The sequence below is a fragment of the Corvus hawaiiensis genome, chromosome 3 (assembly GCF_020740725.1).
Source record: "Corvus hawaiiensis isolate bCorHaw1 chromosome 3, bCorHaw1.pri.cur, whole genome shotgun sequence".
NCBI classification, from domain to species: Eukaryota; Metazoa; Chordata; class Aves; order Passeriformes; family Corvidae; genus Corvus; species Corvus hawaiiensis.
The window spans coordinates 106981928-107006562 of NC_063215.1; the positions used below are offsets into that span (position 1 = coordinate 106981928).

Sequence of the window (24635 nt, forward strand, 5' to 3'; positions counted from 1 at the left end):
CTCCCTTTGCTCAGCTGCTTCCCTGGCCTCACACCACAGCAAAAGGTCTCCGAGCTCTGCCTACAGCACATAAACTGAAAACCTTTCACACAGGACTCTAGCTTCATTTCCTTACCTTCCATCCTTTTCCCTCTGTACTCAACTCCTGGTTTGCTCTACTGTCTTCGTCGTAGCTAGTGCCATTTTTCCCATTCTCCTGCTCTCTGCTACATATTTTCTTTGCGTTTGAAGAAGGAGAGCTCTTCTGGATGGGAGGCAATGGCTTGGAGGGAAGGGGCATAAAGGGAGATGGCCGGAAAGACTTGGCAAAAATGAACCTAGTCACACCTGCAAAGTGGAGACACAAAATATAACAGAGGCCACAATGACAACATAAAGCCTCTGAAGCTACAATATTTCATGTGAGAGATTCCCTGGAAACTTCTAAAGAGCTGCACAGGGAAACACTCTCCTGCCAGCAGCCACTTGAGGCAGGCCAGGGAGACACCCTGACCCACTTGCACAGAGCCAGCACAGGAACAGCCTGGCCTCTGGGCTGCCCTGGGACAGCAGGGAGCCCAGAGGCCTGTGCTTTCCAGGAATGGCTCAGCTGCACACGCACCCTCCTGCTCCTCTCCCGGCCCCACAGCTGAGCAGCCCTACAGCTCCACGGGGCACTGGGAGCAGCACAGCTCAGTGCAGGGGGCACATGCAGGGCAGAACTGTTCCCTGGCAATGTGCCCAGGCTCTCTAGGCTGGCACAAGAGCCTTCCTCCCGCCAGAGAGCGGCCCAGCTCCCGCCTTACCTCTTTGTGAGGCTGAGCCATGCTCAGCCTTCACCTTGTGCTCCCTGGCAGTGACCCCGGGGGCAGCGCTGCTCAGCTGCCCCTGCCGGGGCTCCTGGGCCAAGGCCCCCTGAGCAGGCTGCGAGCGGAGACCTGCACTGCCAAGCCTGGGGGTCTGCACAGCATCCTTGCAGCCAGCCAGGGGCGGGAGGGCACCAGGGTGGGGAGGCCGCACAGGGCCCTCCTTAGGCATGGTCTCCATCCACTTCTTCCTTGAGGTTTTGTCTACTGAAGAAGCTGTAGATCAGGTACAAGGGAAGAAGTGAGTTAGTTGAACTCCCATCTTTACAATCACCACAACTAATGGGTGAGGCACTCGAGGGGTTATTTATTATTGAGAAGATCACTTTGTTTTTATTTTTCATGAAACTAGCATCACTATAATTGCTCTGAACTGTATGGAGCTGGCAGGAAGGGAGAGAGAGATTCCACTACTTTGCTTCTGTGCTGCTCATGGCTCATCCACTACTTGGGGATCCCTTTCCTTCCAAACAGTTGGCAACCCACAGGGGTCTCTAGAATTTGACAATTCCACCTAGGAAGTAATTGCTTTCCCAAGCAAGTTTTCAAGGCCTTTGTTTCTGTAACTCCCCCTCAGTTCTGGGTTGGGTTTTCTTGGTGGTTTTTATTTCTCTTTACAACAAAGGCAGTGCTGGGACACAAACAATGGCACCCCATGTTAGAAGCTGCAGAAGCTTTGCACTCCCCATGAGATGTCCCCAATACTCAAGTAGCCTGTATCTGTAGGGAACAAATGGGTCATCCAAATATCCCACTTTTGCTCTAATTCATGGTTCCAGGGATTTATTGCCTGCTTTCTTCTCTGCAAAGAAACTGAAACCCAACACAAACATGACCTGCCTCAAAACATTTCTGATCATGGCAGTTCCTGACAATTCAAAATTTTCCCAATGGAAGTGGCATGGGGCAGATCATAAAACGAAGACCTGTCTTAAATCTGGATTTTTTTCCCCCTGTAGAAAGGCCAGGTCAATATTAAAAGAGATAGCTCATTTCTACTCCAAAATTAATCCAGAAATGCCACCTTACATACTCAGCAATACTTCTCCCCAGATGCATTCAGCATTCCAGCTGCATATCAGCAATTAAGGAATCATTCCAAAGGGGCCGTGCCCAGGATTTGGCAGAACTAACCCTGAGGCAAAGGACCAGTGGATCTGATCCCTTTTTCTGCATCAGCAAAATTGTTTCTTCAAATCTCATCTCTCCTATCATTCCACGCCCAGAGATGGCAAGGGAACAACAACCCTGGCATTGAGGCTTTGAACTTGAAAGCAGGGACTGACACACATGCACCAGACACCTCATTTGGTCTGGCACAACTCTTCTTGTCAGGGATCAGGCAAGGCAGGGACGGGGGACAAGGCAGAAGGCATCTCCTCCCCCAGCCTCAGCCTGCAATACTGACACGGGCAGAGAGAGTCGGGGAAGAGATTTGCCATCGTGAACCTGCCATAGGTGGCTTTAGGCTTGTGCTGTCAGAGGATGACAAACTCTGATCCTGCATAGGCTGCATCCATTTGGAAGTCTCCTTCCCCTTAACTGGAACATTCACAAGGACTTTCTGTCTAAGGAGGTTTCCCTATTTCTCCCCATGCAAAACCAGGCAATGTCCATGAATCTCCTTCAGATCTCAAAGGGTTCAGCGCAGAAACTGCCCCAAGGGAAAGTGTTCTCCTTCTTCCTTCAAAGGCAGGAGGAAGGAGTGGGAACATTTCTCCTTTCATGCTAAATGTCTTTTTTTCTCTACTAATTATGACCTTAGAAAGGGTGCAGGGAGATGAAAGGCATGTGCAGGATGGAGAGGAATGTTTTCTGTTCCTGCGGTGCATTTCCCAAGCCCCAGGGTACCAGTTCAGCTCCTGGAGTAATTTTCACTGCACCACTGGAGCACACTCACAGTGACCAGGCTCTGGGAGAGCCCATGAAGGAATTGAAAGGAATTTGAAGACATTTAAACCAGGATGGTTTTCAACCAAACTGTCACAATGCCACCCCTGGGTCAGCATTCCAATGGGCATTTTAGGACAGACATGCCCTGTACCTACCTGCATGTTCAGAGTTCTTCTCTTTGCTTCTTCCGCTGGATCTTGGCCTTGAGAAAAGGGAGGACAAAAGAATATATGAGGAGGTAGAAAGAGAAGGGCATGGAATGTGTGTAGCATCAAAGGAGGCAAACCTTCTTAGCATGGTCCCCCTGATGAAGGAGGAAATGCAACACATAAACCCAGCACGATGCAAAGCTGAGGAATTGTCCTTAAGCTTTCAGGTGCTGGAGTCCCACAGAGCTTGCCAAGCTCCGGCTGAAACACAGCAGTCATTCTTCAACTTGCATCAGACCTGCCCAGTTCTCTCCTTTTGGAGCCAAGTGGCTCCTACAGCCTCTGTGAAGCAGCAAGAGCTGCTGAGCTGAGACACAAGTCTGTATGGAGGGCAGCTACTTTTGTTCTCCTGCCCAAGCTTGACTTTGCCTGCTCATGCCTTACACTGGTGACAGTCTCGGGCTACATGGCGTCATAGCACTGCTCTCTCCTGAGAATGACATCCTTGCTCTTTCAAGGACAAAAAGGCCTTTTCCAACTCAGCTGCTAGGTAAGGATATTCCGATTGCACTTTAAAAGCCCTACGGACGCTTTTCAATTGGAATGATACTTCTGGGACTCCTGCTTTATCCTTGTCACTAGGATAAGCTTGACAGCTACATTTTCTCACACATTTATCCAAGCCAATGTCTTTGCATCAGGTACAGTCCTATAACTCTTCTCTAGCACCTTGCCCTCTTTGATCTTAAGCCCAGATCGAAATACTAAACTTCGATCAGATTACACATCTGTACCCCAAGTTTTATCTGGGCTCTGGTTTCACGGTGGAGGCCCAGGCACAGAGAAGTCACACCTGACATTTACAGGAGCAGCACCTGAATTTGCAGACACCTCCTCAGTAGCCAATATTTGCCCTGACATATCCTCATGGCTGCAGAAGTTGACAGGCAAGGATCACAGTATTCAAAGAACCGCAGTATCCAGATCCATGCAATACAGTTCCCAAATGACAGCACAAACACCACAGAGGGAATCAGTAGCCAAGTCCAGCAGAGGACCTGTTCTGAGGTGCTCTTAAGCCCTGCCTCCTCTTCCCCACAACCACCTCTGCTCTTAGGGCATATGGTGTTGGCTTTGCCATTGTGCTGGATCACCACAGATGGGCAAAATGGGGAATACACTGAGGTTCGCCTAAATACAAGGGAGAGATGACTGTGGAAAATAACCTCACGAGATGGGAAGAGCGAGGAGAACAGCACACTGGAGCAGCAGACACCTTGGCTTACCTCATCTCCTGGGACTCCTGGAAATCCAGCTGCGGAGAGCTTGGGACAGACGCTGCTGCACTGCTCACAGGGGGACTCACTGCCTTGCGTATTGGGGGGATCAAAGGTGGTCCCAATGATCCCTTCTTCATATCCCCAACACTGGAACACAGCAAGGAAGCCTGCAAAGAGTAGAACACAGTACTCCTCAGATCAAGCATCCAGCCTTGCCCTCATTCATGCCTGAAGACATTTAGCCATGCTCTTAGCTGAGACCTGGCAGAAATGTCAAACTGATGGAGCAACTTGGTCTAGGACAGGGAATGGAAAGGGAAGTGGTGAGGGAGAGGCCATGTCCCACATTTGCCACCGCTATCCCTGTGCTCGCTTCTCTGGAAATCTACATTCCCAGATGGCATCCACATGTTTGGCACCAAGATGTTCTGCGGTGCCACTGCCTCCACTGGCCTTTTGGATTGTATGGGAATGGCCTTGGATCCCTATTCTCTCCCTGTCCCTAAAGCACCTAACAGCCAGTGCGGATCTCCAGCCAAGTCCCCACAAAGCCATCCAGCAGGATGTCCAAACCTGCTTTTCTCAAGCCCCTCATTTCTGCTGCTGCTTCCCTTCCCTCGTACAGTTCCCCAGCAGCCTTTGAGCCCCGATGCTGCTGAGCTCTGGGCATGCTCGGTGCTCTCCAGCTCCCACACATCCATCATCTCAGGCTCACTGGCATTTAGGAAGTTCTGCTGAGCTCCCTGCCCTGCTGCTCTCTGGAAGGCCTCTGCCTGCCCAAGTTGCTCCAGGGCCCCCATGCCATGTCCAGCAAGCGGGGTGGAGGCAGCGGGGGCAGATGCACACCCTTCCTTAGTATCCCATTGTCCCTGGCACAGCTAAAGAGCCAAATCAGGCCCTGTTCAAACTTCAGTGGAAGGATCGGTTCCTCTCAGGGATACGCTGGGCCCTTTCTCAGCAAGGCTGGAATCAAGTACACAAGCCTTGGGTTGGACATTCTGTTTACCAAAGCTGTTGTTCATCTGCCTCCTCCTGCACCCCACGGCAAACCCAAAACAACTGCAGGTCCTGGCCCTGCTGCAAAGGCAATCGTGGGGGTGGGCTCTGGGCTGCTCTCCCCATGGCCACCTGCCATCCCTTCCCTCTGGACAAAGCCATGCCAGAATGCACAAAGCTGCCCAGAAGCTGATGAAGTCTAGAAATAGCATCAGAGACAACTGGGCACAAGGGCATGGCTGTACAACTCAAAAGCTGACACAACCTGGAACTGACTTTGCAGGACTGCCGGTTCCAGCAAACACCTTTCTCCGTCCAAACCGGACACAGCTGACAGAAAACACCACCAAGACACAGAGATGGTTCACACATACCCGTAGTTTACTAAATGTAGAAGGATTGGTTCACAAGATTGGCCAACTTCAGCTGCTCTGACTGCCTGTTGGTGTTTTCTCAGCCATAAGACAGAGCAGGAGCCACAAGAGAGCCAGAAACCATTCAAAGACCTCCCCTGCTATTGATACCCGCTGAGGACATGAAGCCTACACTACACACCCACTGCAAAGACAGCCTGAAGTGCAGTGTCCTGCTGAGCTCTCCCTTTGCTCAGCTGCTTCCCTGGCCTCACACCACAGCAAAAGGTCTCCGAGCTCTGCCTACAGCACATAAACTGAAAACCTTTCACACAGGACTCTAGCTTCATTTCCTTACCTTCCATCCTTTTCCCTCTGTACTCAACTCCTGGTTTGCTCTACCGTCTTCATCGTAGCTAGTGCCATTTTTCCCATTCTCCTGCTCTCTGCTACTTATTTTCTTTGCGTTTGAAGAAGGAGAGCTCTTCTGGATGGGAGGCAATGGCTTGGAGGGAAGGAGCATAGAGGGAGTTGCCACGGTAAACTTCTTCGCAAGAGTGTAGCCAGTCAGTCCTGTAAAATGGAAACACAAAATATAACAGAGGCCACAATGCCAACATAAAGCATCAGAAGCTACAGTATTTCATGTGAGAGATTCCCTGGAAACTTCTAAAGAGCTGCACAGGGAAACATGCTCCTGCCAGCAGCCACTTCAGGCAGGCCAGGGAGACACCCTGACCCACTTGCACAGAGCCAGCACAGGAACAGCCTGGCCTCTGGGCTGCCCTGGGACAGCAGGGAGCCCAGAGGCCTGTGCTTTCCAGGAATGGCTCAGCTGCACACGCACCCTCCTGCTCCTCTCCCGGCCCCACAGCTGAGCAGCCCTACAGCTCCACGGGGCACTGGGAGCAGCACAGCTCAGTGCAGGGGGCACATGCAGGGCAGAACTGTTCCCTGGCAATGTGCCCAGGCTCTCTAGGCTGGCACAAGAGCCTTCCTCCCGCCAGAGAGCGGCCCAGCTCCCGCCTTACCTCTTTGTGAGGCTGAGCCATGCTCAGCCTTCACCTTGTGCTCCCTGGCAGTGACCCCGGGGGCAGCGCTGCTCAGCTGCCCCTGCCGGGGCTCCTGGGCCAAGGCCCCCTGAGCAGGCTGCGAGCGGAGACCTGCACTGCCAAGCCTGGGGGTCTGCACAGCATCCTTGCAGCCAGCCAGGGGCGGGAGGGCACCAGGGTGGGGAGGCCGCACAGGGCCCTCCTTAGGCATGGTCTCCATCCACTTCTTCCTTGAGGTTTTGTCTACTGAAGAAGCTGTGGATCAGGTACAAGGGAAGAAGTGAGTTAGTCGAACTCCAGCCTTTGATATCTACTCATCGAATGGGTGAGGCACTCAAGGGGTTTTTTAAATATTGAGAAGTTTGCTTTGTTTTGATCTTTCATGAAACTTGCATCGCTGTAATTCTTCTTAACAGTATGGACCTGCCAAGCCTGAAGGGCAAGGTGGAAGGCTGCAATGATAAGTGGGGAAAAAACCCATTCCTTCTTGAGACTGGGCTTCTGTGCCTACCAAGTACAGACCCACACAGTCCTGACTACTTTTCCTGCAAAGCAGCAAGACCTCTCAGCAAGCAGGCAGGCCTTGCTGGTGTTTTAATAGCACCGTTATAACATCCTCAGGGTTCGAGCTGATCAGCAAGCAGAGGAAGAACGGGAAATTTATTTTTAGTGAGACCTGACATTGATGGCAAAGGTAGAAACAGGCCTTGCATCTTATGACCATGTCCACTTTGTGGTCTGCTGTGGCCACAGTCCCTGTCCTGGCTGGCAGTATGAGTGACTTGGCTACCCAGAAAAAGGAGAAAGCAGAGTAAACTAAGGACAGAATGTTGTGATGCCTTGGGCATCCCAACAGGATCATCTGTACCTGTCAGCCACCTACTCTGACACAGAGCCAGCACTGACCACCATCGACCAGTTTTCCCTGAAATCTGCTGGGATTTTTTTCCATTTGGCTGAGGCCTTTCATCTCCATTCTATCCTCACCTTTTTCTTCAGCGGTCTTTCCTTTTCCACTGAAGTCCATGTTGGAACCCGTGCTTCTGCCTCGCAGAAGTATCTGGGTTTGAATTTGGGAACGCTCTCGGCGTAGACAGCGACGGGAGCTTGGTACCCAGCCTTAGAACAAGGTCGGGGGACTCCAATCGCCAGCAGTCGGCACAGAGAGGCAGAGCCAGACGCGTCTCCTGCCGCCGTGTCTGTGACACCCGCCACCTTCACAACCTCAGCGCGGGGCTGCCCCTTTGTGACGCGCTCGCCCGTGGTTCTCTCGTTTCCATGGCCGCAAAACCCCCATCCCAACACCATCCCCTTCCCTTCCCAAGGGCAGCCAGCCCTAAGCCCCAGCAGGCCAGGCCTGTGGGTTTGACACTGTCTAGGAGGAAAGGCACTTTCCAAAGCTACTTTTCAAGGCATTTATTTTTGTAACTCCCACTCACATCTGGGCTGGGTTTTGCACTTTTTGGATTTGATTTTTTCTGTTCACAACAAACGAAGGGCTGGCACATGAACAATGGCACCTCATGTTAGAAGTTGAAGAAGCTTTGCACTTTCCATTAGATATCCCCAGTATTCAAGCAGCCCATATCTGAAGGGAACAAACTGGCCTATCCAAACAATCCACTTTTGCTCTACTTCATTTTTCCAGGGGTTTATTCCCTGCTTTCCTTCCTGCAGAGACACCCAAACCCAACATAAACATGACCTGCCTCAAAATATTTCTGATCTTGGCTAATCCTAACAATTGAAAATCTTCCTAATGGAAATACCACTGGGCAGGTCATTCTGAAATGCTCTCCAAGAGAGCTCCTAAAACTCAGAGAACTAATCATTCTGTACAGGCCTCCACCAATGATAAAATCATGTGGCAGCCAAGCGGTAAAAAAAAAGGAATAACTTTCTGAAATCAGGATTTTTTTCCCCCTGAAGAACATTACAGTCAATAATAAAAGAGAGAAAGATAAGCTTTAATGAGATAGCTCACTCCTAGTCCAGAATTAATCCAGCAAAAATGCCACCTTACATACTCAGCAATTCTTCTCCCCAGATGCATTCAGCATTCCAGCTGCATATCAGCAATTAAGGAATCATTCCAAAGGGGCCGTGCCAGGATTTGGCAGAACTAACCCTGAGGCAAGGGACCAGTGGATCTGATCCCTTTGTCTGCATCAGCAAAATTATTTGTTCAAATCTCATCTTTCCCATCTATTAAAGGAAGCTTTGCCCCCTGCATTAGATGCTCCCAGTATTCAGTGGGCTGATATGATCAGTGTATCTGTAGGGTGTAAATTGGCCATGCAAATGTTCTCCTTCCTTGTGGCAGGGGTTTACTCCTGCTTTCTTTCCTGCAGACACACCCAAACCCAACATTAACATCACCTGCCTCAAAACAATTCTCATCTTGGCTGTCCCTGAAAATTCAAAACTATACACAGAGCGTTTCCCTGTCCCCAGGGACAGGCTCTAAGGCTGGGCTCTCACTTGCACAGAATGAAGAAGAGCTGCTGCACTTGCCAGCGGCTCTGGGGTCTCGCGATCAGCGCTTTGAGCGCAGCCTTTGTACACACTCCGCCTCCCTGAGCCGAGCAGCATTCCTGGGCATGGGCACCGACGCTGTAGGCCAACATCCTCCGGGCACAGCTGCAGGAAGGAGATTGCAACGAGTCCTGGCTGAAGGAGTCTCCAGTCTGCTGCAGCCCTTCACCTGGGGCGGAATTGTCTTGTGCCGCCATGGGGGGAGCAAAGGGGTGATGGGCTCTGTGCAGATGAGGGTCTCCTCGATGTGCTGCTGGTCGCTGGGCCCGATACAGCTGCTGGTGCGTTGCCCCGCAGCATCAGGAGCCTGCATGGAAAAATAACGCTGCCAGTGCGAGTGACAGCCACCCATCCCTGCCATGGCCCTGCCCACAGGGCGTCCTGCCTACCAAACTGCTCGAGTCAGGTCATGTTAGAGCAACATAAAAAATGTTCAAATGATGCATTTTCCACATGCTGTCAAAATCATGGCCATACAATCCACATGTTGGAGGCAGACCGCTGTCAGCAGAATGGGGGAAGCCCCAGCAGCTGCTCTCCCCATGGCAGGATGCCCATGGCAGCAGAGGCAAGTCTCTGACCTTGCCCACTGCAGTGGGACCCAGGACAGTGCTTTGGAGTTGTTCCCACTGAACTCAGGCTGCTGCTACAGCAGCAACATCACTTCGCACATTTGATAACAAAGAGTTGGAATGGCACACAGGACTTGCCCCAAGAGCTACAAATAAAAGGCGGGGTGGTTAGAAGAGTTTGCTCCTTTTTAATACAAGCAGGCCTGGATTTAAGCAGGGACACTGGGCTAATCATACTGGGGACTGCTTTATAAGCCTTGTCTCTAGCAATTCCCACCAGTCTGCAAGATTTTGTCAGTAGAAAGGGGTAGATAAGATTTTACAGCACATCCATGAGCAAGTCTGGGCCAGAACTCAAAGCACAAGACAAATACTCCCAAATCTGCCCCCCATGGGGAAAGGAAGCAGAAAAGCAGATGAAACAAGTGCCATTGCAGCTAAATTGCCTGCATTTATCTTCTGGTCCAACCTTTCTGTACAAAATCTCCTCAATTCAAACACACAGCTTAAGATCAAGGAATAAAAGTGTTTCGAGAGCATTTCAAGCCTGATTCCTCTTACTTGCACGGAAAAGTAGATGCTAAATTCCTTAAAAACACAAATGCAGGTCTGTTTGGGACTGCATCCTTCAAAACAAGGAATGGAGGTTTAGAAGCACAGAACTGTTTCCATTGGGAAAGACCTTTAAGCTCACAGAGTTCCCCCAATAACCTGAGCCCGCTAACACTGCCAAGGCCACCACTAAAGCATATCCCAGGACGGGATGCCATTGGCCTTCTTGGCCACCTGGGCACACGCTGGCTCATGTTCCGCCACTGCCAAGCAGCACCCTCAGGTCCTTCTCTGCTGGGCAGCTTTCCAGCCACTCTGCCCCCGGCCTATAGCCTTCCGTGGGGTTGTTGTGGCCCAAGTGCAGGACGGGACACTTCACCTTGTTGAACCTCATACAACTGACCTCAGCCCATGATCCAGCCTGGCCAGATCTCTCTGTAGAGACTGCCTACCCTCCAGCAGATCAACACTCCCACCCAGCTTGGCGTCGTCTGCAAACTGGCTGAGATGCCCTTGATCCTCTCCTCCAGATCATTGATAAAGATATGAAACACGACTGGCCCCAGTGCTGAGCCCTGGGGAACACCACTTGTGACCAGCCACCAACTGCATTTAATTCCATTTCATTCCACCACTCCCTGACAGTCTTCACCCAGGGAAGGAAGAGTGCATGAAGTACTTCAGGCTTTTCCTCAGGCTTTGTTCTCTGTTTCCCCCCACATAAAAGGCAGAGATTCTCCTCAGCCCTCCTTTTGTTGCTGTTGTATTTACAGCAATAGTTCTACTCTCTTTTGCAAGTTTCTAGGAAGAAATTCTTTACTGTGAGGCTGCTGAGGCACTGGGAACAAGTTACCCAGAGAAGCTGTGGATGCCCCAAGCCTGGAAGCGTTCAAGGCCAGGTCGGATGGGGCCCTGAGCAACCCGGTATAGTGGAAGGTATCCCTGCCCACAGCCAGAGCTTTGGAAGTAGAGAATCTTTCAGGTCCTTTCCAATCTAAGTCATTCTGTGATTCTACGATTTCCCTGCAGGAGTCAGATTAAACTTGGGCTTTGTCCCTTGCAATTTTGTCCCTGCATAACCTCACGACATCCGTAGAGTCCTCCTGAGTTGCCTGCCCCTTTCTCCAAAGATGATAAACTCTCCTGTTCCCCTGAGTTCCAGCCAAAGCTCTCTGTGGGACCCATTGAGAGTGGGGCTAGTACATAAGGCAGGGAGTCAGGTATATCTTCCAAGGTTTCATTTCATAGGAGTAATAGCAAGGAAATAGGTCCATGATGTTCTCCCATTGTTGTGCAGCAAACATACAGTAATGTTATATGAAACATGCTCATGGCAAGCACGCTACAGAGCCCATCAGGACTGGAGCTGCTGTGGAGGTCAAACACAGTTTATCATCAGTCAGAGACTTGATGGGAGGATAAAATTAAATTTGAGTGATGTCAGTTCTTTGAGGCTTTTCTGAGCCCTGAAATTTCAGCTTAGAGATCATGTACCTGAAGCATGAGTTTTATCTAGTGCAACAAGCCCATTGGAACGGGGCAGTTTCCTCAGGCCTGCGGGAAAATCCCACTGCAGATCCTTGTGCCACTGATTCCATCTCTCCCCACCTTTCTCAGTTCTTGGTGGCAAGGTCACTTAGGTTAGACACACAGCTCCCAAGAAGTGCTCCTGTATTTTTCTGCACAATGAATTAAAGTGGGATTACACATCCCAAATCTGTGCTTTCTTTCTGGAAAACTGATAGATTTGGGGAATTTCTGGAGCAGGAAGCTTGCTTCCTCAAATATTTCCTGTGCATGGTAATGAGCACAGAGGAAAGATTTAATATTAAAAGCTTTGCCCAGGCAATGCTCTTTTGACAAGTTCCCTCCTTAGCTCTCCTTGGGAAGATCTGAAAGGTTCAATGTCCCCAGCAAAAGCTCCTGCAATGGCTGCCCGCCAGCAGAGCAGGGCTGTCAGCTGTGAACCAAGTGTTGCCACAGGCAGCAGCTTACCCAGGGCAGCAAATCAGGAGCTAGGAAGGAGCTGATCTGAAGGCCAAACCTCCTTAGCTCCTTCCAAGAGCACTGCAACAATTCCTCATTCCAAGGAGGTGCAGTGCTGGACACCAGAGCTCTGTGTGAGGACTGGACACAAGTTTGCTCCCACCGAGTGCTGTGATGGTTTCTGCAGGAGCTCTGGGCTCCTGTGCCTGCCGGACACCATGAGGAGAGAAGGAGCCGAGTACACTGACACACCTTTGCCTTGAGCATAGCCCGGCCTTGACCAAACACACTGAAAGGTTTCCCCTTTGGCCCATGTCTCGAAACATCAGGCCAGCTGCGTGAGGGATAAAATGATGTTTTCGTTCAGGCATTGCAGGTAGCCATGAGAAGGAGTGCTCATGTCACACAAGCAAAGATGTAACGAGCAGGAGGCCAGGCCTGCTGAGTGTGGGCGGGAGGAAAAGGGGAGGGAACCCACGCTTGTTACCGGCAGAGAAAGGGGAGGGGAAAGGAGCTGTTGCTTGGAGCCTGGTGGGCAGTCGGAAAGAATGTAAGTTCCTGAGCAGCCGGCACGTGGGAAAGGGGACAGGCAGCCCCATGGGCCAGGAAAAGGCATAAAGGTTTGTGCATTTGAGGCAGAGCTGTGCCTCATCAGGGATGTTATAAATAAAATATGTAATTCGTGCTATTCTATCTAAAACTGAAATGTAATGAGACCCTACAGAGACCGAGTTTCTAAATCCCTGCACCAGCGTGGCTGAGAGAAAAATTTCACAACACTAAAAGTATTTCTTTCACAATAAGTGAGGATTCCACCTAGGTGGGGTTGGATCTTATCACCGGGACATTTGCACCATGACGACTTGATCACCACACTCTGATATCTACAGCGCATCTGAGAAGGAATCGGACATTCCGGGAACTAAAAATAACTGTTCCGGGAACCAGAGATGGCCCATCCATCAGCAGAAATGGCCCACTCATCACCCAGGATGGACAATTCATCAGACCCAGGAAAGGCTTTGTGCGGCCCAACTACTCTGGGACAAGAAAACTTCATGAATACGAGAAGAATAGAATTAATTCGGACTCTGCCCAAAAACTGTATAAGAAGGGACCAGCCAAAGCAGCACTCGTGAACTTGGAAGGTCTGATGCAATAGAGATCAGATCTATGCGTGTTCACCCAGCTCCGACCCCGGGCTCGTGCTGTTTTTCTTGATCGTGGTGTTTGAAAACGATATTTCGGTCGCATAATAAATGTCATTTCTTTATTAATTTTGATTGGGCAACTCTGTTTATGTTAAGGGAGATGCACTCAACTCAGCTGACTTGTTTATACTCATAAAGAGTTTTGCTTAGATGACTTTCTCCTCTTTCAGCCTTATGGCTGAGTGAATATTTCTCACAGCTGTTTGACAACTCAGGTTGGTTTGTTGTCAGAGAATTTCCCTCAGAAATAGGAGGGTTATCTTCTTCTGTGCCTTCCTCTCAGCAGCCTTGGGGCTCTTGCTGTGTGAAGCCATCCCCCACAGGGGACTACTAAAATATGATCGCTGGCCAGCATTTTTCTCCTAGGAGAGCCCTGCTGCTGTTCCACAAATCTTTCCTAAAGGCCCAAACCAACTCCAGACACTCTGCCTACAGCAGGTTTCCACAAAGAGCTGCAGAAATCCAGGACAGCTACAAGCGAGTGTGGGAAGGGTTTTGTCCTGGTCCTGACAGGAGAATTCTTAATGATCTGAGGCAATTTCATTCAGATGTAGCATAGGATCTGAGTTTTTTCTATTGATATGTTTCAGGATGTCTTACAAGCCTTGGGAGAATGAGGTACAAGGCTGACATCGACAGCGTGATCGTATCCAAGTATAATTGTCCATTTTATTATTCTTCTATTTTTTTCCACTCTAATAAGCCAAGGCAAGCTTTTCCTGGAGACAGAACGTGTGTGGGATGAAGTTTGGTCCCTCACAGGGTCACAGGGCTGGCAATGACAAAGCAGGCAATCTGCTTCATTGGGAACCACTACAGAGCTACACCCCAGTGTGGGTTTCAGTAGCAGGGTATTATTAAGAGCTCCTTTCCTGCATGAGATACAAAAAGGAGGTCCCAAATGATCTTCATGCAAGCATGCAGTAAAGAACTGATCCTGCTGTCCTAATGAAGCTAATGCCTATAATGTGGAGCCTTCCAGGAGGCTGCTCTGCAGAGGTTCTGATGTGCCAGTGTCTCTTCATTCACACAGCCTGCCTCAAGTGGCTGCTGGCAGGAGCATGTTTCCCTGTGCAGCTCTTTAGAAGTTTCCAGGGAATCTCTCACATGAAATACTGTAGCTTCCGATGCTTTATGTTGGCATTGTGGCCTCTGTTATATTTTGTGTCTCCACTTTGCACTTGGGACTGACTGCACTGGTCCCAAGGAGGTTACCCTGGAGTCAGTAGTTTCCCTGTCAACTTCTCAGATGCTCTTACCTTCCAAGGCCTTGCCTCCCAATCCAGAATAGCCCTCCTTCCTCAAAGCCCATATCTAACTCTTTTTTATTATTAAGCTGACCATTTTGCAGGGCAAAAAATCCAGATTTAAGACATTGGTTTTCTGCTACTTTGCTGCCACGTGATTTAATCCTCTGTGAAGCCATGTAAAGAGTGATTCATCCTCTGAGTTTTAAGGGCTCTGTTGGAGAGTGTTTCAGAATGAGCTACATTGTTCCACTTCCATTAGGAAAATCAGCCTTTAGTCAGACTGGCCTGAAAGTGGCCCAATCTCACACAGTTTAGAATGAAAATCCTCGGGGAAAGCAAATTATCCAGTTTCAAGAACACAATTCACGTTTTGCTAACACTCCTGCAATCCTAAGCTTTTCTTTTCATGTCCTCTAAAATATTGCCACAAAGAGAAGAAAATATTGATCCAAATGCTTACGGGCATTGAAACCCAGGAGTTCTTTTAGGAACCAGGAAGAAGATGTTTACTAAAATCAGCATGAATTAGGACAGATAAGAATCTCTGTCAAGAGCAAGCTCCGTCTCTGCCCTTCTCTATCAAACGCAGCGGCTCTCCAGCATCCAGGGCTGAGGCCTCCATCATGCAGGAGGTTTCATTCTGCTGGCCACAGAGCAATGCCATGTCTGCTGCCAGTGCACTGTGGCAGTAGCCCATCCATTGGGAGAGGTTCTAGGCATATGTAGCTTGCTGCTCTCAGACACAATCTCTGGGTCTTATCAGAGCTCTGCAATCTGGAAGCTGTCTTGCCTGTTGCCCAGCATGGCGCTGTTGGGGGCTTGAAGTGTGCCAGAGATTTACAGGAACCTTTGCTTCCATTAACAGGCCTCCCAGTGAGCCAGGCCAAGGAGACGGATCACCCCACCAGTGCTGGCCTTACGAGTGCCGAAGCTCTGAAGGATGGCTTTGGAAAGGTGAGGGATAAGGACAGGGATGAGCAGACTTCCTTTCCAGTGACTGTTTAGTGCTAGGCCCAAACTGTCCCTGAAAATCATAATCTTCCACTCTTGGGGGGTGGGGATTCTCTTGGGAATATATTTGACAGCTACAGAGCAATTGCTTGGCTATTTCCAGTGGTGGCAAGGTCACTGGTTTGGAGATGGTGCTAAGGTCATGCCAGAAGCATTCTTTATGTGCAAAGGCCCTTGTAGAGAAGTTCTGAATGGCAGAGCAAGCTACACATCAGTGAATGTGGGCAAAGTGCATCCTGGGAAGCACAGAAGCAAGGATTCTAATGCTGAGTGTAAGCAAGGGTGCAAAATAAAATGGGAGAGTTTGATTTTTCCTGGTTACCTTTCTTGCTGTATCTCACAGCCCTCTCATTCTCAATTTTTCCATGCATTAACATCAATGTTTCTGCAACTTGTTTTCATGTGACTCCTCTTTTTGGCCGCACGGTCTCCGAGAGCAGCTGAGTCCTTCAGAAGCCAGAAGTGAGAAACAGCTGCAATTCCTGGCCATGAGTGTTAAGCAACAGCTACTTACCCCTCCTTGCTGCGTATTGCACATGGTTTTTATTCTCCTGCCATGGCCTGTAGGAAGGGAACTGCCTGCTCACTGATCACGTAGGCTCTTCATCTGTCTTGGAGCACTCCTGTGATTTTCTTGCTTCAAGCAGGGCCTCCTGACACAGGCTGAGAAACAGTACCTTGGAGCAGTGGGAGGTTATGGCAATAAAGTGTTCCACCTCACTGTGTGTAATTGCCAAGGTGAGGACAGGAGACATTCTTCAGAAACCATTGGTTTCTGTGCCACTGTTATACTTGAAGTTCTTTGGGATAACAAAGAGATGTTACCCAGCTCCAGCAAGTTTTCTGGTCCTTTCCATTGTCACCCTCCACTTCCAAGCTCCTCTTTGGTCCCTGCAGGCTTTAGCCTACCGCCTGTCAATGGCACAGCTTCCAGTGTGCAGAGGAAACACCCTGGTACTGCCTTGAAGAAGAAGGTCTTGAGGAAGCAGGACAACGTGCCCTTACTGCCCAAGAAGCCCATCATCCATGGAGACGGCAGCTTCCCACGCAACTCCTCAGGTAAGCCTGCTCCACAGCAGCTTTTTCCTGCACCGGTTTTCCTTGCACAAGGAGCACAAACTGCCTCCTGATTCAGCCACCACAGCTGGGATCTTGGGTTCATAGCCTGTGCTGAGAATGAACAGCAAATCTACTCTTGAGTTACTCCAGCTCGGCAGAACTGGAGCAGTTGGTTCTTATTGATCCATTGGAAAGCTGAGCTGCATAAAGTAGTGGTAAAGACCTAAGCTCTGGCTTTTGCCCATCCTGATAGAGCAAACTACAGCACTGGTGCCAGGAGGCAGCTGTAACTGCAGGGATGAGCTCGGGGCAGTCTGGCAGGGTGTGCTCACTGTGCACCTACGAGTACCACCACGATCAATTGTCCACTCTCCATCTTGGCCCTCTGCCTGTGCTGCTGTCCGCCTCTGCAGCCAGCTTTCCTGCTCTCCCAGCAAGGGTTGTCTCTGCATGGCAGTCAGCCACTTGGTGCAGCCGTGCTGCTGCTCCCAGAAGTGCCCAATGGCTTCTCGCCGCTGCCATCCCACGGCCTGCAATGCCAAGAGGGAACAAGCAGCGCCTCCTGTGTCACCCCACCCAAATACAGCGGCCTGTGTAGCAGGTGACAGCCAGGAGGGGCTGCCTGGTGCTCCCAGGCTGTTTGCTGCCCGCAGTGAATACACAGCACATAGTCCCTAGTGGCTCTTGCCTCTCCTGTGAGGGCAGCCTGCCTGTGCTATGATCCTGAGTAGGGTGAGAGAAGAAGAAGGGAGCTAGGAATGATACTTTGAGTGCTCTTTTCTAGTGATGCTACTTCCATGGTCACAATTGACCAGAACTAGCCTGACGTGGCTCCCCATTCCTATTGAATATATATGTGTACATCCACATCCTTCTGCAGTGACACCACTGATGGCAGTGACAGGGGTACACCAGTGACAGCCAGATTAGCTCCCATCTGAATATTTTTGATGTTACACTTCCTCCATACTGTGTGAGAACATGCAGGGTAGCACAAAACTTCTACAGATTCTAGAGCAGTTCATCTAGATTCTGTGCAATATTTAAACTCCATCATTTGAGACAGCTCAGATGTTTCCTTGTACACATTAGAAAACGACCTGTTGAGTGCATGACATGAAATTGATGATCAAGAGTCCTTTGGATGACAAGTGGGTTTCTTAAGAAATGCATTTATCATCTGAATTTTCTCATACCTTGTAAACTGACTATCAAGAGATTGTGTCTGCCAACAATTTGCATCTGTATTTACGTATTCTTATCATCAATTTGCATTTGGAAGGCTTTTTTATCAACCATCTGGGCTAGAGATTCCATTTTTCCACAAGAGAAAGCTTAGGCTTGCACAGTGTGCACACAAGTCCATTTGAGGACAAACAAATTTCACCTCAGCATCTTTCAAATACAGCCAGTGTGTACTTTATTGAAATAGTAAAGATTCATGATGCTTGGAAAGAACAAAATCCATGAACTACTCCCTTCCCAAGAGCAGGCTGAAATGTAAGTGCACTCAGCTGCCCTCTGTCTAGAATATTTGAAGCCAATGGGAACAGAGGCGCTGTGAGGTGTGAAGGGTCAGGTATCGCTGTTCCCTGGTAGCTGCTCTGAGGGGATTCAGCCGGGCCCAGCAGGACTCGCTTGTTCAGGCTCGGCTTGGTGCTGTCACGAGGCAGCTGCAGGTCTTTCCTCAGGGAGTTGCAGAGTGCCTCTGTCCTCAGGGCTCGGGGAAATCAGGGCACTGAGACAGGAGAGGCAGCTGAGGGGTCCCTCGTGGGGAGCAAGTCCTGCTGGTGGGCACTGTCTCACAGGGAGTGGGAGCTCTGCGGCCTCAGGAACGTGCCGCTGGCTGTGGTACCTGTGGCACTTGGGAGCTGGCGCTGTGTGGGCAATTGTCAGGTTGAGCCAAGGAGCTGTGCCCAGCTGGGGGGGCTGGGAGAAAGCAAGGAGCCAGAGAGCAGGGAATTCTCTGAGCCAGTGCCAGTTTGTACCTCATGGAAGCCTGGCTGGGAGATGGGGCTGCAGGCCGCTCCATGGCGGGGTGCCTTGCCCGGGGCTGCAGCGCTCATGGCTGACCCTCTCCTTACAGTGACCCCGCAGACGGCCACTGGTGCCGAGCGCCGAGAGGAGCCGCTCCGTGGGAAGGGGCAGAAGGACGGAGCCTCTTTGGAGCCACAGCAGTCCTTGCTCGAGGCACTCTCCTTGCTCAGCAGCGATGACTGGTAAGAAAGGCCCCGTTCACTCTGTCTCCCTCTTAGCGTTAAGGTAGGTTAGGAGAGCATCTTGCTAGTGCCTCTGAGCCCCAACAGCCCAGAGGGCCGAGGGGCACCAGTGAAACCACTCCAGAGCAGAGAGAGGATAAAGATTTGAGAGCAGCCTTTTCTTGGCCTTGGTCTGCAGCAGTGCTCCAGCTGCAGCAGGTCCGTGCTGTTTCCTCGCTTTGCCTGCTGCTCTGTGGGGCTGCAAAGGAAATCTTGAGGGAAGAGAGAAAGCTGTGGGACAAGATGATTTGCTGGCTGAAGCCAGAAGCAGGATGGCAGCAGTTTGGAGTGTAGAGATTTGGGTGCCTCGGGGCCCAGTGGGACTGAGTAAGATTTGTCTCTGGCCCCACTGCTGGCAGCAGATGCAGGAGTCAGGGTCTGCCTGTGACCTTCCGCATGTGAGTCCCAGGAGCAGCTACAGGGAGTTCTTCTTTCTGAGAAATGCACTGAGTTGTGCTATAGAGTCACTCAGCCTGTCATTAGTCCTGAGGGGCTCATGGCAGAAGAGAAGGAAAAAGAAATAAAATCCTCTAGGAATCTTGCACTTTTGCAAGTCAACTCTTTCCTTCTCACTGCTTCATATGGGCCTGAGATGTTTTGTCAATACTCACAATGTGTCCCAAACTTAGACACTGACAGAAGGAGGCCTGTAGAGGCCCAGAGGTGATAACCCCACAACTATTAGGTGATATTGGTTGTCTTTTTGATGTCTGGGTTATCATCTACTCACTGCTGGATGCTTCATTCACCCTGGGATAAGGACTCCATTCACCCTGGGATAAGCATGAAAAATCTGCTGCAATGCATCTCCTTGTGCAGTCGCCTTTGCTCTGCCCTGTCTCTTCTGCTTTCTCTTCCCCATTTCTGTTTGGTGCCCTGTGAGGTGCAGAGAGCTTCTGCAGCTGTGGGGGGGTCCGGGTGACACTCAGGGATGCCCGTGGCATCGGCCGCCAGCCCTGCGCTGCAGCCCCGATGCATCACGCGCCTTCCTGTAGCTCAGGTCCTGCCCAAAGCAAGTGCTGAGAGAGGGAGTTGTTTGCACCTTGTAAATAACATGTTGCTGCTGTTTTAGGTAGGGGCTTTTGGGAAAAGCTAGACTTTCAGCTGTTCTTGCCCGGGTGTGGAATCTTCTGGGGCATCCTGCTGCTTTCCTGGAGACTGTGTGAGGTGGAGTGGAGTGGGTGACAGACAGGCCTAGATTGCAGAGTGGAAACTCAGCTACAGAGTGCCAGTGCAGACTCTCACTGCTGAACTGCCTGCTGGAGCTGGCAAAGAAGGAAAATGCCCCAGACACAGCCCAGTGGGACTGTGTCTCAGGGACAGGTACAGGGAGGTGACAAGAAACAGCAGCATGGCACGGTCTCACAGCCTCCAGGAAGCACTGACATAGGGACTTCATGTGCCAGAGACTTCAGAAAGGCTGTCTTGTTAAACGGCCACAAATGAAGACTCTGAAAGCCCTCTATTTGCCTCTTGGATTTGTGTATGCTTTTGACAGCCACAGCAACCTGTGGCAGCGAGTTCCACGATTTCATCAAGTACTGCTTGAAAAGCACCTCCCTTTGTTTGACTGAGCCACCAGCCTGGTAAATTCAGAGGGTGCTGCCTAGTTCTTGGGTGGAGAGAAAGTCAATCTTTTTGGTACTTGCCTTTCAGGGAGCTGAAGGAGAAGGGACTCTTCAGCATCAAACACCTGGCTGAGTCCCACTCAGAAGTCCTTCTTTGTAGACTTCGTGAGGTTTGCTTGGCACTTACCAACGAGGTAAGAACATTGTTCTGAATCGTCCTCCGTGCTTCTTACACGGTGTGTAGAGTAGATATGTGCTTGTTCACCTCCCTGTGTGCTCAGGAACTGCCTTCATTTCTGTTTCTAGACCTTATCTTTCTCATGTCTGTCAGCTCTCTATAGGATCTGTGTGCACATGTAGCTCTATTTACTGGTAGGTCGGGCATCTGACACTCTCCTCTTGGAGCGAGCTGCCATTACAATGCAACGTGCAAATGCAGAAGCGGAGACACTAATTATGTTATTTGCTGCAGTCCAAATCTCTGCCCAAGCTGTAATTCAACACTGCCAATTAGTCTGTAGACTTGAGCCTGTGTTTTCTGTTTCCTGGCTGAGGGCTTCAACTGCTGCTGTTGCTTTTTCAAACAGGAGCAAATGACTCTTTTGTCTTTATGACTTGTGCCTTTATGGCTTGAGAGCAGCCCTTGCTTTAATTTGTTTCTTTGTTTTTTGAATAAAAGGGCCTAAAACCAAAGCAGTGGACATTCCAGAAGAGTTAAGTAGAACACTTTAAGTGAAATAATATGTTTTAGGCCTGCAGGAAGCAGGCCTGAGGCATAGCTCAAGTAGGTGCCAGAGTTAAGTGCCTTTCTGTGCTTGTGCTCTTCTGCTCTGCCTGTGCTTTTGTGTTCCCCTGGACACAGCGGGAAGTGTTGTCATTTCCTGGGACTTTTGTCTAAGGCAACTGGTTTTCTTTTCAAGGTGATTCTTATGTTTCCCCTCATGACTTCCCCAGGTGACCAACCTTCGCTCAAAGGTGTCTTACTCTGCAATCGTCACTCTTGGAGAGCTCTTTGTGACCTTGCAGAAGGACATGGACTCGGAGGTGGATGAGGTTGCTCGGGTCCTTCTCCAGATGGTGTGGAACTCCCCAGAGTTTGTTCAGAAAGCAGCCAGTCACACCCTGGGAGTCATGGTGGAGCATGTGACTCCTGCACGAGCAATGACTGCTCTCATGGACAGTGGAGTCCAGTAGGTTCTTCTTCTCTTAGTGATATTCTTCACCTTCTATTGTGTGGGGGGGAGAAGGGCTGAGAGAGAGAATGGGAATGGTGGGAGGGAAGGGTCCTGTATCCTGCATCTTCTGTGATCTCAGTGACTTGATTCTCCAATCAACCTCACTTCTTTCCTCTTGTCACCTATTTCTGCCCTCGTGCAGCCCTTTAGTTGACAGAATCACAGAGCTGTAGAATATGCTGAGTTGGAAGGGGCCCATCAGGCTCATCGAGTCCAGCTCCTGCCCTTGCACAGAACAAACACGCCAAGGGTCACACCATGTGCCTGAGAGCGTTGTCCAAAGGCTTCCTGAACTCTCTCAGGCTTGGTGCTGTGACCAGTACCCTGGGGAGCCTGTTCCAGTGCCCAGCCACCCTCTGGGTGAAAAACTTTTTCCTGATATCCAAGCTCAACCTCCCCTGACTCAGCTTGCTGCTGCTTCCTGGAGTTCTCCCAGTCTGTCCGAGTTGCCTAGATGTGGTGAATGGTGGGCAAGTGAAAGTGCCTGCAAAGGCTAAGGATAGAGCCCTGTGGTTTTGTGGGAAGAGGGACAATTGCAACTGCAGCTGTGAGCGCTCTTTGATATTTCACAGCCCTAACCACAGAGGCCTTGGGAAAAACCATGCATCCTCATTATGCCATTCACTTGAGAAGTAAGGAGGGTTCTTGCTGGGGCATGGAGCACATGGGGGAGAACGTGCTGGGTGTGGCACAGCCTGCACAGCAGGTGCAGCTCCTGCCAAGAGGAGTCTTGTAGGACTGTCCTGGCCTTAGAGGCCCACTTGCTATTCAAACTGATGTCTCATGTTAGCCTTGAGATGATGAATCACTGTACAGGCACCTTCACAGGCCGACTGCCATGGGACAGCTGAAGCAGGTGCTGCCTTAAGTGTTGGTGCTGGGCCTGATAGTGCCCAAGAGACACTGTCTAGAACAGGACAAGCTGGCTAAACTGACTGCCACCCTTTCCTCAGCTTTGGAAAAGGGGGAAACGTTCAGATGTATCTCTCGCCAAGCCTCACAGAAGAAACTGGCTGCATTGCAGAATATTCTGCAACTTCATGTCCCACAGCGTGTTTTCCCTGCATTTGTTTCTTTCCCAAGGTCTGCAGATTTGGGGGTAAATGGGTGCAAATATCCTCAATCCTGCTGCGGCTGTCTGTGTAGTGGCTGGCTCCTGATGGGTCAGCCTGGGTTGTCTTTAATTTCCCTCTTTCTCAGAGTGAATTTGGGGAAAGACGTTGAGTATCAGATAGTGCAGGGAGACTGAATTCCTCACTCTTGCTTGCAGGCAGTCCTTCTGTAGAGTGCTAACTTTGTGTTTCTCTGCGGACAGAACCTTCTACAGGTGTCCCAAGTGTCAGGGAGAACCCAGGCCTCCTTCCCCCAGCAATGACAGGGAGCATGCTCTGGCCAAGGCCTGCGCTGTGTCCCTCTGCTCCCTGTGCCCCAGTGTCCGCTCTCTTCTTCCCAGGAGCCGCCACGTCCAGGTGCGGAAGTGCGCGGCCCAACTCCTCCTGTCCTTGATGGAGAAAACTGGAGTCACGAAGCTCGCAGGAACGCCCAGGGCTGAGAGGCTGGCGCACGCGGCAGGGACGCTTGCTCAGGACTGTCACGAGGACACAAGGTAATGATCTTCATTTCACCTCCTAAAACAGGAAAACTGTTGGGTGTCTGGCTGTAAAGGGCAAAACCACAAAAGAGTGGAAGCTAAAGGAAATATCAAGTTCCCTCACTGTGTGGATGAGGTTCACAGAGTCACGGAATACGCTGAGTTGGAAGGGACCCATCAGTGTCATCGAGTCCAGCTCCTGCCTGTGTGCAGGGCCCCCCAAGAGTCACTCCATGTGCCCGAGAGCATTGTCCAAAGGCTTCTTGAGCTCTGTCAGGCTTGGTGCTGTGACCACTGCCCTGGCTTGTCTGGGGAAATGACTGTGCTGGGGAACCTGAGGTTGTCCCGCAAGAGGGAGCATTGCCAACTTCCTGGGACTTGAATGATTCTTTCCTGAGATCAAAAGAGCCATCAGATGAGCCAGTCAAACAGTTTTACTTGGCCTTAGGTGCACAAGACAAAGCCAAAATGTTGGCTAATGTTCATCACTGAAGGATCGCATACATCTATTTCTCATTAACTTAAGACTTTCCTAGAAATATTCCAGGGGTCTTTAGCCAATGTATTCAGTCTTTCTAAACCTCTTCTGCAGATTTCTATAATGCTCTTATCTGTGGCTGAATGACCTCCAAATTGCTTCTTGAAGAAAACTGTGGTTTCCTAGTGGCAAAATCAACCCAAACCACCCAAATCCCCTCACTTTGAGGATTCAATTCCCATTAATAGCTGCCAAGAACGCATGAGCAACTAGCTGTCCCTGTGCATACATATGGTATAGAATAATCAAAAGCAAGCATGAGGCATTTGGTCCTGGCTTCCCTGCCAGTTAAAGAAAGGCAAATTACTGTGCAATGGCAGCAAGACACTGCTAATAAGCTCTGACTCAAAGCAGAGGTGTTTTGCTTGTTCCCTGGGATCCTTCGATGCCACAGAAGCGCACCCACAGTTTCAGAGTGAGATTGTATTTTTCTGTTGCCCCACGTTCTCCTCTTGCCTCTTGTGTTCAGCTGACAGCACTGTGCAGTGACAAGTGGAGGTAAACCTCTCTCTTTGCTGAGTAGGTAATGCCTTCTCATGCAGGTATGGCAGCTGCTGAGTTTAAGGTATCAGCTTATTCTGTTAATGCTCCTCCTTTGTTTGTTCACCTTCTATTCTTTCTTTCTTTCTTTCTTTCTTTCTTTCTTTCTTGTTTTAGGCATTATGGACAGGAGATGGTGAAAATGATGCTGAATCACCAAA

At 50.2% G+C, this 24635-nt stretch overlaps 2 long non-coding RNA genes across 2 annotated transcripts; both read left to right on the forward strand.

The window, feature by feature from the left end:
• The first annotated feature begins 18819 nt into the window (after positions 1 to 18819).
• On the forward strand, positions 18820 to 21565 carry LOC125322560. The gene is made up of 3 exons (XR_007202078.1): positions 18820 to 18963; positions 20659 to 20764; positions 21525 to 21565. It is a non-coding gene; the product is annotated as an uncharacterized LOC125322560 (long non-coding RNA).
• A 153-nt stretch (positions 21566 to 21718) lies between these two features.
• LOC125322523 lies at positions 21719 to 24632 on the forward strand. The gene is made up of 3 exons (XR_007202051.1): positions 21719 to 21760; positions 23259 to 23411; positions 24592 to 24632. It is a non-coding gene; the product is annotated as an uncharacterized LOC125322523 (long non-coding RNA).
• Positions 24633 to 24635: the final 3 nt, after the last annotated feature.